Source organism: Ursus maritimus, unplaced genomic scaffold (assembly GCF_017311325.1).
Source record: "Ursus maritimus isolate PB19 unplaced genomic scaffold, ASM1731132v1 scaffold_6, whole genome shotgun sequence".
Taxonomy (NCBI): domain Eukaryota; kingdom Metazoa; phylum Chordata; class Mammalia; order Carnivora; family Ursidae; genus Ursus; species Ursus maritimus.
This window is the reverse complement of record NW_024426774.1, coordinates 19,669,373-19,686,316: the sequence shown is the minus strand read 5'-3', so window position 1 is coordinate 19,686,316 and position 16,944 is coordinate 19,669,373. Positions and strand designations below refer to the sequence as shown.

The window sequence follows — 16,944 nt, the reverse complement described above, 5'->3', positions numbered from 1 at the left end:
CCAACAAAAAAAAAAAAAAAAAAAAAAAAAAGCTTAGCTGTTCCTAATTTCGAATCATCTCCTACGTTTCACACAGTTTGGAAAGGATTCTATCAAAAATGTATAATATTAAAACAAAAAAGTTGATGCTGAGATGGTAAACCTGGGTCCCCCTCAGTTCCCTTGCCCAAGCTGTTCACCTAGCCTCGGAGGCACGCCTTTTTTTCTCCTAAGACGTCTTCTTCTTCCTTCCAGGCGGAACGCAAATGCCACCTCTTCCAGGAACCCCTCCACATGGTCCAGGAGGAAGTAATCTCTTCCTCCTCTGCCCTCCCATAGCATCTCCTTGTGGCTTGGCTTTGCATGGGTCGCCAGACCGGGTTGTTTACACGGCTGCTTTTGCACTAAATTATGCGCACCTCGAGACCAGGGGCCGTGACCGTGACGGTGTACCTACACAGCACCTGGTACACGCTAGGCGCGGAGTCGGTGCTCAGTAAACGCTCGCTGAGTTGAATTAATTTGGAAAAATCACTCAGGGCAAGATCTCTCGCTCGAGGCGCGGATGAATGATTCACGGGGTGGTTCTTTGCATTCTTTACCTTACAGTCACGGCGCTCCGAGCATCCAGCTGCCCGGCACATACCTGTGGAATTGAAACGCGCCTCCGCCGCCCGCAGCCAGCGTGCCCTACTAGCCCGATGGGGGCAGGTTTCCCCGGCACGTCCACACGCCGGCGGGGGAACTGGGGGGGCCAGGGCCGGCTCGGCCGCAGGGGGCGGGGTTCGCAGGGAACTCGGCCCGCTTGCCCGCCCCCTCCTCCGAGCGGCGGAAGCCCCGCCCCCGGCCGCCCCGCCCCCGGCCGCGCGCTCGCGCAGGCGGCGCGTGCCCGCCCCCCGCCCTGCGCCCTCGCGCCCCCGCGCCCTCGCGCCGGGGGCGGGCTTGCTGCGCGTGCCGGGCGGGGAAACGGCGCGAGCTGGGCGCCTGAGAACGTTCGCCGCGGGGGCGGCTCCGGGGCCTGAGCGGGTGCCGCCGCCACCTCAGCCGCCGGGGCCGGGCCGGAGGAGGCGGAGGAGGCTGCGGCCGCCCGAGACCTTCTCGAAGTCCCCAGCTCCGGCCGGGAAGTGAGTGAGGTGGGGGTTCGCGGCGGTAGCCGCGGGCTGCGGGAGGGGAGCGGGGTGCTGGAGTCTCGCGCCCGCGAGGAGTGGGAAGGAACCCGCGCAGCGCCGGGACCTCGGGAGCCTGCGGGGTGCAGGGCCGGGAGCGGCGGGGACGGGGCTCAGGGAGCCGGGGCCGCTGCACCGCGCGCGCTGCGAGGGGAGACGGTGCCGCGCGCCCGGCCCTGGAGGGGCGAGCCGAGGGGATGGAGCGGAGCCTCGGGCCGGCGCTGCCGAGTTCTGAGCGCCGGGCCGGGGAGGGGGTCTCCGGGGTCCCGAGAGCACCGTGGCCGTAGGGCGCGGGGCCCGGGGACCGGGGTGCGGGCGTCGGGCTGATGCTGCTGGAGCCCGGCTCGCTGGGAGGAGGCTGTGCGTTAGGTGCTGTAGGGGGCGAAGGAGGCAGGTCCTGGCAGAGGGCAGGTGAGGCATTTAGGCCCTGGCAGAGGGAAGGGGATGTATTTCAGATCACCCCCAAACACTGTTTGCCGAGGCGCCTAACAGTGAACCTATGCACCGAGGTCACCTTTGAAAGGAAGGTGTCCTGAGAGGAGGTAGGATGGAGCTAACAAATACTTGCTCTTAAATTCCTGTGCCAGGCCTTGGGATTAGGAAGACCTTCCAGCATTTCTCGCAGAAGTTTATTGATTAGCTACCTTGGGTGGAGAACCGTGGTCAGCACTGGGGCCGCAAAATAGTGTAAAACAACCGTAATTTGCTATTTAGGTGCTGACAATTTGGTAGTGAAGGTATGCGTGTAGAATACAAAGTGGCATTGAATTTCGCCTCATACTTCATTCACTTTAGGTTTTTTTTTTTTTTTTTTTTTTTTTTTTTTTTGGGTCTTTTCCAAGTGTTGGGAAATTGGAGCCATAAATTGCTTGGCTTGGGGATAAAGCAGAAGAGTCAGAGGAGCTTGTGGGAGAAATTTGGGAGAGTTTAGAAGGCAATTCTGCCTAACATTTAAAGGGGGAGAAGGGAAGATGAAATTTGGAAAGAGAAAAGAAGTTCCCTTCCTTCCCTCCTGGAATTAAGCTCTGTGACTGTAACTGCTAAATCCTCAACGACAAGAACTGTGCCTGGACCACAGCAGTCAGGCAAAAAATAGTTCTTGCATGAATGAATGAATCAAGCAAGGTTTTGCTGTATTTTACACGCAGCAGTATTAATTATTTTGGTGTTGGGATGGCTGATGGACTTCCTCTGTTCCTGAAATAGTCTTTCTTTTTCTCCTCCTCCTCCTCCTCCTCCTTTTTCTTCTTCTTCTTCTTCTTCTTCTTCTTCTTCTTCTTCTTCTTCTTCTTCTTCTTCTTCTTTTTTCCTCCCCCCCCCCGCCCCTTTTCATGTAAGGTAACCCAGGTTTCTAGGTCTGGGAATTAAAACAATAGCTAAGGTGATGGAGGGGGGATGTTTGGGGGCCACCCTGCCACATCTTTATTGCATATTGGCCAGCAGGAGCTTACTCCTTGAGACATTGCTTCAAATCATCCAGTTCTGGCCTTTCTCTTTTCTATCACTTGAGGAAGAAGAGTACTTTTGTCTACGGAACATTTTTTTCCTCTTTTATCCTGGTTCTTGGATCTTCCATCTGTAGTAAGAGAATGTATCTCTGCTCTTCTGTGAGGGCTGCAGTTCTGCCTGTTGTCTGCCGTGGTTGGATTTCTCAGCTCTCCAGCTCCCAGCTGCTGTTTCAGTGCCCAGGTTGCAGTGCCTGTTGGGTTACTTTGTCTGCCAAATTAAAACTTGACCTTTTATGAGTTCTGTGAGGATTTTTATCATACATAAGTGGAATTACCTTTGGAGAAGGTTACGTTGTTAAAGTTGTGTTGGCAATGTTTTTGAGTGTCCACTATACATGAAAGACAAATTTTCTACTTAGAAAATTAGGCTTAGAACCAATAGAATGCCAAGTTACCTTTTATTTTATGACTTCAGTAGAAATCTCTTAAGGGCCCTCATGTCCACATATAAAAAACAAGGGTAATATTAATCCAAATTTAGTCTTGTGCTGTAAGCCTTGAAGAACTAAGTTCATTTCTCTTTAGTTTCAGAATACAACCAGCAGAAGTCCCATCAGTTCTTGTTTTGGGGTGCCCTAATCCTGTAATTTTGGGTGCCTTATTCCAGATTCCCCCAGTGATATTGTATTTTATCTGTATATTTATATTTCTTTTAAAATCAACTTTATGGATGTGTAGTTGACATGTAATAAAATGCCCAGGGGCGCCTGGGTGGCACAGCGGTTAAGCTAAGCGTCTGCCTTCAGCTCAGGGCGTGATCCCAGCGTCCTGGGATCGAGCCCCACCTCAGGCTCCTCCGCTGGGAGCCTGCTTCTTCCTCTCCCACTCCCCCTGCTTGTGTTCCCTCTCTCACTGGCTGTCTCTATCTCTGTCAAATAAATAAATAAAATCTTTAAAAAAAAAAAAATAAAATGCCCAAATGTCTGTGCAGTTGGATGAGTTTTGAAAATGTATATACTTTGTAACCACTATCCCAATGAGGCTATAGAAATTTACATCATCCCAGAAAATTCCCTCTTGCTGGTTTATAGTCCACCCCCTCTCATTTTATTTACTTCTAGTTACACACGTGTCAGGGCGTTGGTGTCTAGCTGTGCAGGACGTGTATCGCCCCCCTTTAGGGCATGCCATTCCTAGCAGAATCCCTGCAAATGTGCCTCCCGGGGTTGTCTCACGCGGTCTGTGGGGCTGCGTCCTACAGCTCTGCGAATGGCTCATGAACACACACTTTCTTATAAAATACTCGAACAGTACAGACAGAATAAATGTCCCCTTGGCCCACTCCCTTTTCTACTGAAATTGCAGTTATCAGTTTGTGTTATCCTCCCAGACCTTTGCATTTTCATCTATATACAGGTAATATGGAAAAAAAGCAGAATTTCCCTCTGCCCCTAAGTTATGGACATGATACTGGTACATTGTTCTGTAACGTTTTTTTTTCCCCCTAACAAAATGTCTGAGATCTTTCCATGTTGGAGCATAGGTGTCTGCCTGATTTTTCTTGACTGCTTCGTGATCTCTAATGTGGTACGTGTATTGTACTCTAGTTTACTCTCCTCATTAAAGGCCATTTAAGCTCTTCGCTGTTTCAGACATTGCTGCAGTGAAGGGAAGAAGCAGAATTGTAAAGGGGGCACACATTTTAAATTTTAATTCAGGGAGATTTAACCAGGGAACTTGTGGGTCTGGTTCATTTTTTTTTTTTAAACTACTAGATAATGTTCAATTATGTAGACTTAAATCACCTTTTTTCATTCCTCATTCACTGAGGGACAGACAGTTGTGTTACCTTGGATACTAATTCTTTGATGGATATATGTGTTGCAGATGCGTCCTGCTAGTCTGAGGCTTGCCTTTTCCCTTGGTTAGCAGTGTCTTTGAAGGCAAGTTTAAATTTTTAATGTTATATTTATGAAAAAATTTCCCTTAAATTAAAAAAAAGGTTGTGTTGTGCTGTTTTTTTTTGTTTTTTGTTTTTTTTTTTAAGATATAATTATTTGAGAGAGAGAAAGCAAGCATGAGCTGGGGCAGAGGGAGAGGGACAAGGACAAGCAGACTGCCTGCTGAGCCAGGAGCCTAATGTGGGGCTCAACCCCAGGACCCCAAGATCATGACCTGAGCCGAAGTCAAACGCTTAACCAGCTGAGCCACCCAGGCGCCCCTGTGTATGTCTGGTTTAAGTAAGTTTTCTCTACCCCAGGGTATGAATTACATATTTCTGTATTTTCTTCCAAAATTAGAAAAGGGGTGCCTGGCTGGCTCGATCAGAAGAGTGTGCGACTCTTGATCTGGGGTTGTGAGTTCGAGCAGCACGTTGGGTGTAGAGGTTACTTAAATGAATAAAACTTAAAAAATTTTAAATTAAATTAAAAACAGTTTTGCTTTCTGTGTGGATTCTATGTGGTATAATGAAGAGAGACATTTTTGTTGTTCACAATTTGGATAACCAGTTTTTCAGCACCTTTTCTCATTTTTTAAATTGTAAATTACACATGACATACATGTACCATTTAGCCATTTGTAAGTGTACATTTGTGGCTTCAAGTACATTCACATTGTTGTGTAACCATCACCACTGTCCATCTCCAGAACTTTTTCATCTTCCCCACCTGAAACTCTGTACCCACTACACACCGACTCCTTATTCTCACCTCCCTTCAGCCCCTGGCAACCCCCATTCTACTTTCTGTCTCTGTGAATGTGACTACTCCAGGTGCCTCATTTAAGTGGAATCATACAATATTTGTCCTTTCGTCTGGCGTATTTCACTTAGCATGCCTTTATTGTAGCATGTGTCAGGATTTCTTCCTTTTTAAGGCTAAATACTCTTCCATTGTATGTACATACACATTTGTTTATTCATTCATCTTTCAGTTGTTTCTACCTTTTGGCTGTTGTGGATAATGCTGTTATGAACATGGGTGTTCAAATATCTGCGCAAGTCCCTGTTTTCAGTTCTTTTGTGTATATACCCAGAAGTGGAACTGTCCATGATACTTAAAAAAATTATATACATGACTGAATATGACCAAAGTGGGTAGATAGTAGAAAGTATATACCCCTTCTTCTCCATGTGCAGTTTCTTCTGTTATTAACATCTTGTTTTAGTGTACTGCCTTTGTTATAGCTGATGAACCAATGTTGATACATTATTATTAAGTTCATAGTATATATTAGGCTTCTCTTGTGTCTTTGTGTTTTGTGCATTTTGACAAAGGCAAAATGTCATGCATCATTAATGTCAGCTCAGGACATTTCATGTAATGTCATTGCACTATCGTCAGAATAATTTCATTGTCCTAAAAATCCCGTGTTCCATCTATCCATTCCTTCCTCCCCTCCTCCTGAGCTTGTGATAACTACTGATTATTTTACTGAGTCTATAGTTTTGCCTTTTCCAGAATGACATACAGTTGGAAACCATACAGTATTGTAGTCTTTCAGACTGTTCTCTTTCACTTAGCAATATACATTTAAGTTTCCTCTCTGTCTTTTCTTGGCTTGATAGCTCATTTCTTTCTTTCTTTTTTAAATTTAAATTCTAGTCAACATACAGTTCAAGATTGGTTTCAGGAGTAGAGTTCAGTGGTTCATCACTTACATACAGCACCCAGTGCTCATCACAAGTGCCCTCCTTAATACCCATCACCCCTCTTTCCCATCCCCCACACACCTCCCTCCATCAACCCTCAGTTTGTTCTCTGTAGTTAAGAGTATCTCATGATTTGTTTCCCTCTCTCTCTTTTTTCCCCTCCCGTATATTCCTCCATTTTGTTTCTTAAATTCCACATGTGTGAAATCATATGGTAATCATCTTTCTCCGACTGACTTATTTTGCTTAGCATAATACACTCTAGCTCCATCCATGTCGTTGCAAACGGCAAGATTTCATTCTTTTTTTTTTTTTTTTTTTAAAGATTTTATTTATTTATTCAACAGAGATAGAGACAGCCAGCGAGAGAGGGAACACAAGCAGGGGGAGTGGGAGAGGAAGAAGCAGGCTCATAGCAGAGGAGCCTGATGTGGGGCTCGATCCCACAATGCCGGGATCACGCCCTGAGCCGAAGGCAGACACTTAACCACTGTGCCACCCAGGCGCCCCAAGATTTCATTCTTTTTGATGGCTGAATGGTATTCCAGTGTATATACCACATCTTCTTTATCCATTCATCAGTCGATGGACATTTGGGCTTTTTCCGTTTGGCTATTGTTGATGCTGCTGCTATAAACATCGGGGTAACTTATTTCTTTTTATTGTTAAATAATATTCCAGTACCGGTTTGTTTATCTACTCACCTGTTGAAGGACATCTTGGCTACTTCCAGTTTGGGGCAATTATGAGTAAAATGTCTAAATATTCATGTTCAGGTTTTTGTCTGGACACAGGTTTTCAACTCTTTTCAGTAAATATGTAGGAGCATTTTTGCTGAATTGCATGGTAAGAGTATGTTTCGCTTTATAAGAAACTGCCTAACTGCCTTCTGAAGTGGCTGTATAATTTTGCATTCCCAATAATTAAAGAAATTTATATCCTAGCACCTCAAGTGTACTTAAAAAATAAGTCTTTGTCAGACTGTTCTCTAAAATTAAACTTCATCTGGAATGAATTCATATTCTAATTGTTGCTTTTGTTGGCTATCTTTCTTAGCATTATATTTCTTTATGTCTTTTGAAGTTTTGTTTACAGACTCGTTCGAGTGTGAGTGCTTTTGATTTTGTTTTCCTAATTTCTGTGCCCACCCTTCTCTATGTGGTGATATTTCAGGCGTTCCCATTGACTTTTTGGACCATAGTCAAGAAATCAGGTATAATAAGGGTGGGTCGGGGGTCCTGCTATAATTAGGGCTAGTTTAGACTGATTCATAGAGTACATGAATGTCTTGGTTCAGTTCCTGGTCAGGAGGCTGTGTTTTTCTCTTCCCACTTTTCTAGAGCATTATATAAACCATGGCTCTAAGCAGAGACTGGCAGCAGTATTTTGTAGCTTCCTTTCAGCTCCAGCCTCATCCCTGGCTTTAAGCAATGAGTCTGGCTCAGATGTCTCCTGTTTCTCCACCTCCTTTATTTTGTGTCACAGGCGCCCTGCAGAAGGTATGCACCTGCTTCTGGACTCAGAGTCCAGCAAGCCTGTAGCTTCAGTCCTGTTCACATTTTTGTGTATCTGTTTTGTTTCTGATCCAAATGGAGTTGTTTTTTTTTTTTTTTTTTAAGATTTTATTTATTTATTTGACAGAGATAGAGACAGCCAGTGAGAGAGGGAACACAAGCAGGGGGAGTGGGAGAGGAAGAAGCAGGCTCATAGTGGGGAAGCTTGATGTGGGGCTCATCCCATAACGCCGGGATCACGCCCTGAGCCGAAGGCAGACGCTTAACCGCTGTGCCACCCAGGCGCCCCCCAAATGGAGTTTTATCTTGTTTTTAAGTCATTTAAAAATATTTTTAAGTCATCTCTATACCCAACGTGGGGCTCGAACTTATAACCCTGAGATCAAGAGTCATATGCTCTGCTGACTGAGCCAGCCAGGCACCCCCAGTCATTTAAAATATATTTAAAAAATATTTAATCTATTGCTGTGTGTTTGGAGTGGAGCGGATGCATCAAAGTGTTTACTTACTGGGCTACTTTGATTAGAAGACTTAATTGACCAGGCTTCTTTCTAATCTTCATACCACTTATTTTGTTGTTTGCGTTATTGCAATGCCTAGACCCTCTGCAGTACAAAAGTTGAATAGCAATGATGATAATGGGCATTTTCATCTTCTTCCTGAATGAGAATGCTTCCGGTGTTTCACTATTAGATATGATAGTTACTGAAGGTTTTTGGTAGATTTCTTTTGTCAATTTATGGACATTTTCATCTGTTCTTGGTTTGTATTTTTTTTTCAAGTTTTATTTATTTAAGTAATCTCTACACCCCACGTGGGGCTTGAACTCATGACCCCAAGATCAAGAGTTGTATGCTCCGACTGAGTCAACCAGGCATCCTGGTTTGTGTGTGTGTTTTTAAGGATTTTATTTATTTGAGAGAGAGAGTGAGCCAGAGAGAGCACATGAGCAGAGGGAGAGGGAGAAGCAGACTCCCTGCTGAGCAGGGATCCTGATGCGGGACTTGATCCCGGGACCCTGGGATCATGACCTGAGGCAAAGACAGCCCCTGGTTTGTGTTTGTGTGTGTTTTTTTTTAAAGATTTTATTTATTTATTTGACAGAGAGAGAGACAGCCAGCAAAAGAGGGAACACAAGCAGGGGGGTGGGAGAGGAAGAAGCAGGCTCCCATGGGAAGAGCCCGACGCGGGGCTCGATCCCAGAACTCCAGTATCACGCCCTGAGCCGAAGGCAGACGCTTAACAACTGAGCCACCCAGGCGACCCCTGGTTTGTGTTTTTATTGGGTGTTGATTTTTTTTCTGGCATTTGTTGAAATTATCATTGTTTTCTCTTTAATATGTTAAAAGTAGGAGAGAACTTTCTGAATTGTAGATAACTGAGAGAAACATATATTGTATATGATTTACTTGATAATGCATTTTTTAACAAAAAAAAAAGAATCTTTAGAAAAACTCATTTTGATCTTGAATTTTTGTATATTAACAACATTATAAATAAACTAATACAGACAATGCTGTAATAATCAGGTCTGGGCTAAATATTCTTGTAACTAAGCTTCACGATAATGAAATAGTGCTCAGTTAAAACAATTTTTTGGGTAACTTCTGGGACTCTACAAGGATTTGTTAGCTCCTAACCATTCCAGCTTCTTCCTGGCTTCTTTTTTGTGGACTCTTTACTCCCTCCTTTTAACTTTTCTCTCTGCTCTGTCTCCTCTTGCCAGAGAGAGACTTCCTTCTGCAAGTAATAATGTTATTTATTGTGAGGCTATAATGTATCAAGTGCTTTTCCTAGGTAAGGACTATTCTTTAATCTTTATAAGTTTGGAAGCTAGGTGTGGTATCCCCAGTACATGGGTGAGGAAATTGAGCTCAGAGAAGTTAAAACTTATTTAGGGGGGTGCCTGGGTGGCTCAGTCGTTAAGCGTCTGCCTTCGGCCTAGCCTCATATTACTCAGTTCCTCTCTGAAGTGGTTTTACCAGTTAACATTGGCACCAGTGGTGTGTGGCTTCTGTTGCTTCCCTGCTTTGTCAACCCTTAGTGTTATCAGGCTTTCTAATTTTTGCAAATATGCTGGGTGAACAATATAATCTTATTTTGGTTTTTAATACAGATTGTTCTGATTACTAGTGAGATTGAGCATTGCTTGATGTTTTTATTGGCTGTTTAAATTTCCTCTTCTGTGATTTGCTTGTTTTCTTCATTTACCTTTTTTTTTCTGTTGCATTGTCTTTTTCATATTGGTTTAGAATTTTTATTACATTTTATAATAATATAGAAAGGTGATAAAATGGACCAAGAGTTAGGGGTTCTGGATTTCTATTTCCATTTCTTTATTGTGAAGTATAACTGTCATTTGGGACAAGACATTTATTTGGATGCTCAAAATTTGGGGTCTGGGTTAGGTCATTTTTAAGCCCTCCCATTTTGATTCTCCATTGCTTTGCTTTGGTGTTTGTAGCTCATAAGCATTACTACAAATGTGTTAACTGAAATTAAAGATACAAGAACACAGAGAAGAAATTGTTAACATCTTGGATTTCGATGTGAAGGCTGCACACTGCTATTTATTAATTATTTTAAGATTTTATTTTTAAGTAATCTCCACACCCAATGCGGGGCTTGAACTCACAACTTCTGAGATCAAGAGTCGCATGCTTTACCAACTTAGCCAGGCAGGCACCATTGCACACTGCTGTTTAATTGGTTTTATTTTCTTTTCATTAATTCCGAAGTCATTTGAAAAAGTCATTCTTAAAATCTTTCTAAAAAAAAGGTCTTTAGGGGGACGCCTGGGTGGCTCAGTCGGTTGTGGCTGCCTTTGGCTCAGGTCATGATCCCAGGGTCCTGGGAGCGAGTCCTGTTTTGGGCTCCTTGCTCAGTGGGGAGCCTGCTTCTCCCTCTACCTGCTGCTCCTCCTGGTTTGTGCTCTCTCTCTCTGACAAATAAATAAAATCTTAAAAAAAAAAAAAAGGTTTCTAGGGAAAAGCTTAACTATAGAAGTTACTATCAAGGATACGTTTTCTGAAATATGACTGAAAACTAGAGCTTTGCATGTCCTTTCAAGAATGTACGTTTTATTGTTCATATGCTTTTAGTATTTCCTTATTAGGCAAGTAGTTTAGCATCTTTGCTTAGAGCTAAAATTTCCTCTTATTAACTAAACAACCCATAGCAGGTTTTAGGAAAAACTAGGAGGAAGGAAAACCTGTTTCTTCTTTCAGTGGCTCACTTTCTGTTACATCCTTTCTCCGAATCTTTGGGCACATTGCATTTCTGTCTCTTTACTTCCTTTCACTGTTGTTAGGACCTTTTCTCTATGCCAAATTTAAAGTGTTGCAAGTGATTGATAACAAAGTATTTATTCTTCTTCCAAGTCTATATCTTTATACCATTATTTTTTTAAAAGTCTATTTTATTTCTTTAGTACCCTCTGCACCCAACATGGGGCTCAAACTCATGACCCCAAAATCAAGAGTTGCATGTTATTCCAACTGAGCCAGCCAGCCACCCTAATATTTCTATACCTTTAGTTTTTTTTAAATTTGTATACCTTTAAATAAATCAGAAGAATTGTAAATTAAGGAGGAGTCTTGCCTGTAGAATTCTAGTCTATGCATCATTCAAGAGGGTAGTTATGTAATAACATCAATAATAATGATAATAATAGTAGCTAATATATATTAGGCTCTTATTTTGTGCTAGGCATTGTGCTAAATGCTTTACATAATTTATTAATGGTTACCACAGCCCTATGAGGTTATAATATTAGGTATTCAGAGCTCTTTGTAGTAGTGGAGTGAAGTTTTGAATTTTTTTATTGGAACCTAGAGAACTTTCTCAGATTTATAAAGAAGAAAATCTTAGGGTTTCACAAACATTTACTTTCCTTGGCTTTTTTTTTTTTTAATCTAAAAGAGAAGAGAAAAGAAGAAGTGTTAGAGGAAGGATAGTTGAGAATTTTCCTGAAATAAGCAAGGAAGTTAGTTCTCTTTCAGGGAAGTTTGACTAGTTACACTAAGTACTAATTAGTGACAACCTCTGTTATCTCTGGCTTCCTAAATAAATGGACATCCAGAGAAAAACTGGCAGGAGTTTTGCTGGGAGACAGCGAATTTGCTCAAGAAGTTTTGTTACATGGATCCTTTGAAGTAACTGAGAGCTGGAAGGGTTAAGACATTAACAAAAAGATTCAAGGGAAATGAAGGATATTTAACACTTAGGTGTATTACAGAGACATTCCGGAAATATTTCTAGAGCCTACTCTCTTACTGATAGTCTTTTGCTCAAGACTTTTCTGCTTGCAGACTTAGGCCAGCTCTGGAGCATATTGTTTCCTAGATCGGATTAACAAGGGTCCAGACGTTTTGTTGCAGTAGTCTCCAGACTTCATTTAACTATAACATGAAGTCTCTAGCACCACGGTTTGTGGACCTGCGCTTTCCTCGCTCCTGGACTCCTCATGTTTGCCCTGGAGGGGGCGATGTGGCACAGCAGAAAGAGAGTAGGCTTTAGAATCAAAGGGGTTGGTTGGCGAACTCCACAAATGACTAACTTTGTAACCTTAGGCCAAGTTAACTAACCACGTAGGCTCTAAATTTCCCCATCTAATTCTGCCACCCATATTACTCATTTGTTCCTCAAACCTAGCACAGTCTCATTTTCTCATTCTAGGTTTTTAAAATTTTTTTAATTAAATTTATTTTTATTTATTTATTTATTTTTTTTAAAGAGCAGTGGTTTCTAGAATGGGAGATGCAGGCAAAATGATCCTCCAGGTAGGGTATAACAAAATGTGGGCAATTAACTTTTACTAATATTTCATCCACAGGTTGACACTTTACTCCACCTGTACGTCTGGTGATATGTATCAGGTTTGGTAGGCTAAATAACCTGAGAGGGGGATACTGGGGACACCACAGCCTGGAGGGACCCATCATGTGAGCCTCCTTATTTGTTGGCTCACATTCTGTTCGGACATATTAAAGTTCATCTCTGCCTGGCTTAGTGATCTTTCAGATTATATTATCTGATTTCAATTAAATGAACCTTGCTAAATGACAAAGGGCTTAATGGATTCCTACAAAGAAATTGCAGGTTGAGGTTTCAGATTCAGCTGAAGACTGAAGTAATAACAACAAAAAAAACACAGAGCTGATACTTTTATTTATATTATAAGCTTGTCAGTCTAATGCGAAGTGTAAAACAATAGTGGTCTAAGTGGATTGAAGAGGAATCTGTAAAAAATTGTTAAATATTATTTGATATATGGGCTTATATGCACTGTTGAGTATATTGTATCTTAAGATATTCACTAATGATAGTATGAGGCTACTGTTATCAGTTGAGATATTTTAAAACTAAGCATTTGATATATGAAGACAAACATTGAAAATTTTCAGTGATGATTATAGTCATGAGCTAATTAATCTAGTACATTAAAAATTATTAAGTTAGTGATGCATTTTTAGAAGATTCTTTGGAGATTTCTTACTTTAGGAGCAAAAGACAAAAAGCCATAAACCTTTGCTCGTCCTGTTTGGTAAAAGAGGCTGAAATACCATATAGACAAATCAGTAACTTTAGCTTGGTGACTAAAATGCGTTATTTGTTGGGATACTCATAGAAGACATTGCTAAAGATCGAAGTAATAAACATTATATCAGATTCGGAGTTTGCAAGAGTTTGTGTACATTTGGATAAAAGTACAGAGCTTATGGTATTTGGTATACTCCATTTCAATAATAAAACATACGGAGTCCTGCCTCCACACCCCCCACCCACTAAAGAAAGGATTTATCTGAGAATATACTCCAAGTAAATGACTTAACATTTTATTATGAGATAGGACCTATAAAGTATAAAGAATAATACAGGGTGCCCAGAACCCAGTCTAATAAACATGTAGCTAAATAGAGTTGGTGTCCCTTCACAGTCACATCATTCTGCTTCCCTCTCCAGAGGTATTCACTCTTCTGACTTTGGTGATGATGCATCATGTGCACTTGGAAAAATTTGTATTTTGCCATTATTGGGTGGGACATTTGATAAGTATCAGATCTAGTTGGCTGATGGTGGTGTTCAGTCTTTCATATTCATCTTGACTTTCTACTTGTATTAATCATAGAGGAGAATTGCAGTCTTCAAGTGGAAGTGTGGATTTTTCCATTGCTCCGTTCTGTTCTATCAATTTTTGCTTAGTGTATTTTGAAGCACTGTAGTTAGATATGTAGACATTTAGGATTCTTATGTCTTCTCAGGGAATTCTCTGTGTTATAGGCCCAGCAATACAATGTCATAGATATTGTATTATGCAATTGCTTTTTATTTTAAAGATTTTATTTTATTATTTTATTGTTTTCTTTTTCTTTTTTTTTTTTTTTTTAGCAATTTCATAGAGGCGCCCGGGAGGCTCCCTCAGTCGGTGAAGCACGTGACTCCTGATCCTGGGGCTGTGAGTTCAAGCCCCACATTGGTTATAGAGATTACTTAAAAATAAAATCTTTAGGGGCGCCTGGGTAGCTCAGTCGATGAGCGTCCAACTCTTGATTTCAGCTCAGGTCATGATCTCAGGGTCGTGGGACAGAGGGCCCCCCCATCTGGCTCCACCCTCAGCGTGGAGTCTGCTCAGCCCTCTTCAACCCCCCGCCCCCGCCACCTCCTCCCCCGCCTGGCTTGCACAGCACTCTCTCTCAAACAAATAAATCTTTAAGAAAACAATAAAATAGGGGCGCCTGGGTGGCACAGCGGTTGAGCATCTGCCTTCGGCTCAGGGCGTGATCCCAGCATTGTGGGATCGAGCCCCACATCGGGCTCCTCCGCTGTGGGCCTGCTTCTTCCTCTCCTGCTCCCCCTGCTTGTGTTCCCTCTCTCGCTGGCTGCCTCTGGCTCTGTCGAATGAATAAATAAAATCTTAAAAAAAAAAAAAAAAAGAAAAAGAAAACAATAAAATAATAAAATAAAATCTTTAAAATAAAAAGCAATTGCATAATACAATATCTATGACATTGTATTGCTGGGCCTATAACACAGAGAATTCCCTGAGAAGACATAAGAATCTCTAAATGTCTACATATCTAACTAAGTGCTTCAAAATACACTAAGCAAAATTGATAGAACAGAACGGAGCAATGGAAAAATCACACTTCCACTTGAAGACTGCAATTCTCCTCTATGATTAATACAAGTAGAAAGTCAAGATGAATATGAAAGACTGAACACCACCATCAGCCAACTAGATCTGATACTTATCAAATGTCCACCCAATAATGGCAAAATACAAATTTTTCCAAGTGCACATGATGCATCATCACCAAAGTCAGAAGAGTGAATACCTCTGGAGAGGGAAGCAGAATGATGTGACTGTGAAGGGACACCAACTCTATTTAGCTACATGTTTATTAGACTGGGTTCTGGGCACCCTGTATTATTCTTTATACTTTATAGGTCCTATCTCATAATAAAATGTTAAGTCATTTACTTGAGTATATTCTCAGATAAATCCTTTCTTTAGTGGGTGGGGGGTGTGGAGGCAGGACTGCATGTTTTATTATTGAAATGGAGTATACCAAATACCATAAGCTCTGTAACTTTTTATCCAAATGTACACAAACTCTTGCAAACTCCGACTGATATAATGTTTATTACTTCGATCTTTACAATGTCTTCTATGAGTATTCCAACAAATAACGATTTTAGTCACCAAGCTAAAGTTACTGATTTGTCTATATGGTATTTCAGCCTCTTTTACCGAAACAGGACGAGCAAAGGTTTATGGCTTTTTGTCTTTGCTCCCTAAAGTAAGAAATCTCCAAAGAATCTTCTACAAAAATGCATCACTACTTTAATAATTTTAATGTACTAGATTAATTAAGCTCCATGACTATAATCATCACTGAAAATTTTCAATGTTTGTCTTCATATATCAAATGCTTAGTTTTAAAATATCTCAACTGATAACAGTAGCCTCATACTATCAATTAGTGAATATCTTAAGATACAAATACTCAACAGTGCATATAAGCCCTATATATCAAATAATATTTAACAATTTTTACAGATTCTCTTCAATCCACTTAGACCACTATTGTTTTACACTCTGTACATTAGGACTGACGCTTATAATATAAATAAAAGTATCAGCTCTGTGTTTTTTGTTGTTATTACTTCAGTCTTCAGCTGAATCTGAAACCTCAACCTGCAATTTCTTTGTAGGAATCCATTAAGAACCCTCTTGGTCATTTAGCAAGGTTCATTTAATTGAAATCAGATAATATAATCTGAAGATCACTAAGCCAGGCAGGATGAACTTTAATATGTCCAACAGAATGTGAGCCAATAAAAAGGAGGCTCACATGATGGGTCCCTCCAGGCTGTGGTGTCCCCAGTATCCCCTCTCAGGTTATTTTCTTTCTAGCCTACCAAACCTGATACATATCACCAGACGTATAGGTGGAGTAAAGTGTCAACCTGTGGATGAATAGTAAAAGCACTGCCCACATTTTGTTATACCCTACCTGGAGGATCATTTTGCCTGCATCTCCCCGCCCTAGAAACCACTGCTCTTTAAAAAAATAAATAAATAAATAAAAATAAATTTAATTAAAAATTTTAAAAACCTAAATGAGAAAATGAGACTGTGCTATAGGTTTGAGGAACAAATGAGTAATATGGGTGGCAGAATTAGATGGGAAATTTAGAGCCTACGCGGTTAGTTAACTTGCCTAAGGTTACAAAGTTAGTCATTTGTGGAGTTCGCCACCAATTCTTTGATTCTAAAGCCTACTTCTTCTGCTGTGCCACATCGTCTCTCCAGGGCAAACATGAGGAGTCCAGGAGCGAGGAAAGCGCAGGTCCACAAACCGTGGTGCTAGAGACTTCATGTTATAGTTAAATGAAGTCTGGAGATCACTGTAATAAAACGTCTGGACCCTTGTTAATCCGATCTAGGAAACAATATGCTCCAGAGTTGGCCTAAGTCTGCAAGCAGAAAAGTCTTGAGCAAAAGACTATCGCAAGAGAGTAGGCTCTAGAAATATTCTCGAATGTCTCCTGTAATACACCTAAGTGTTAAATATCCTTCATTTCCCCTTGAATCTTTTTGTTAATGTCTTAACCCTTCCAGCTCTCAGTTACTTCAAAGGATCCATGTAGCACACACACGTAACTGGAAGTACAATGAT

The 16,944-nt window shown here is 41.5% G+C and overlaps 1 protein-coding gene across 15 annotated transcripts in view; it reads left to right on the top strand.

Moving 5' to 3' along the window:
* The first annotated feature begins 951 nt into the window (after nt 1-951).
* Nucleotides 952-16,944, top strand: part of DTNB (dystrobrevin beta) — a 231,551-nt gene continuing 215,558 nt past the window's right edge. For 10 of the 15 annotated variants that reach the window (XR_005832775.1, XR_005832774.1, XR_005832776.1 and 7 more), the window contains exon 1: nt 965-1,103. The gene's annotated coding sequence lies outside the window, so the exon portion shown is untranslated. Of the gene's footprint in view, nt 1,104-16,944 lie in introns of all 15 variants that reach the window. The other 5 variants (XM_040622969.1, XM_040622970.1, XM_040622977.1 and 2 more) reach the window with 4 other exon arrangements.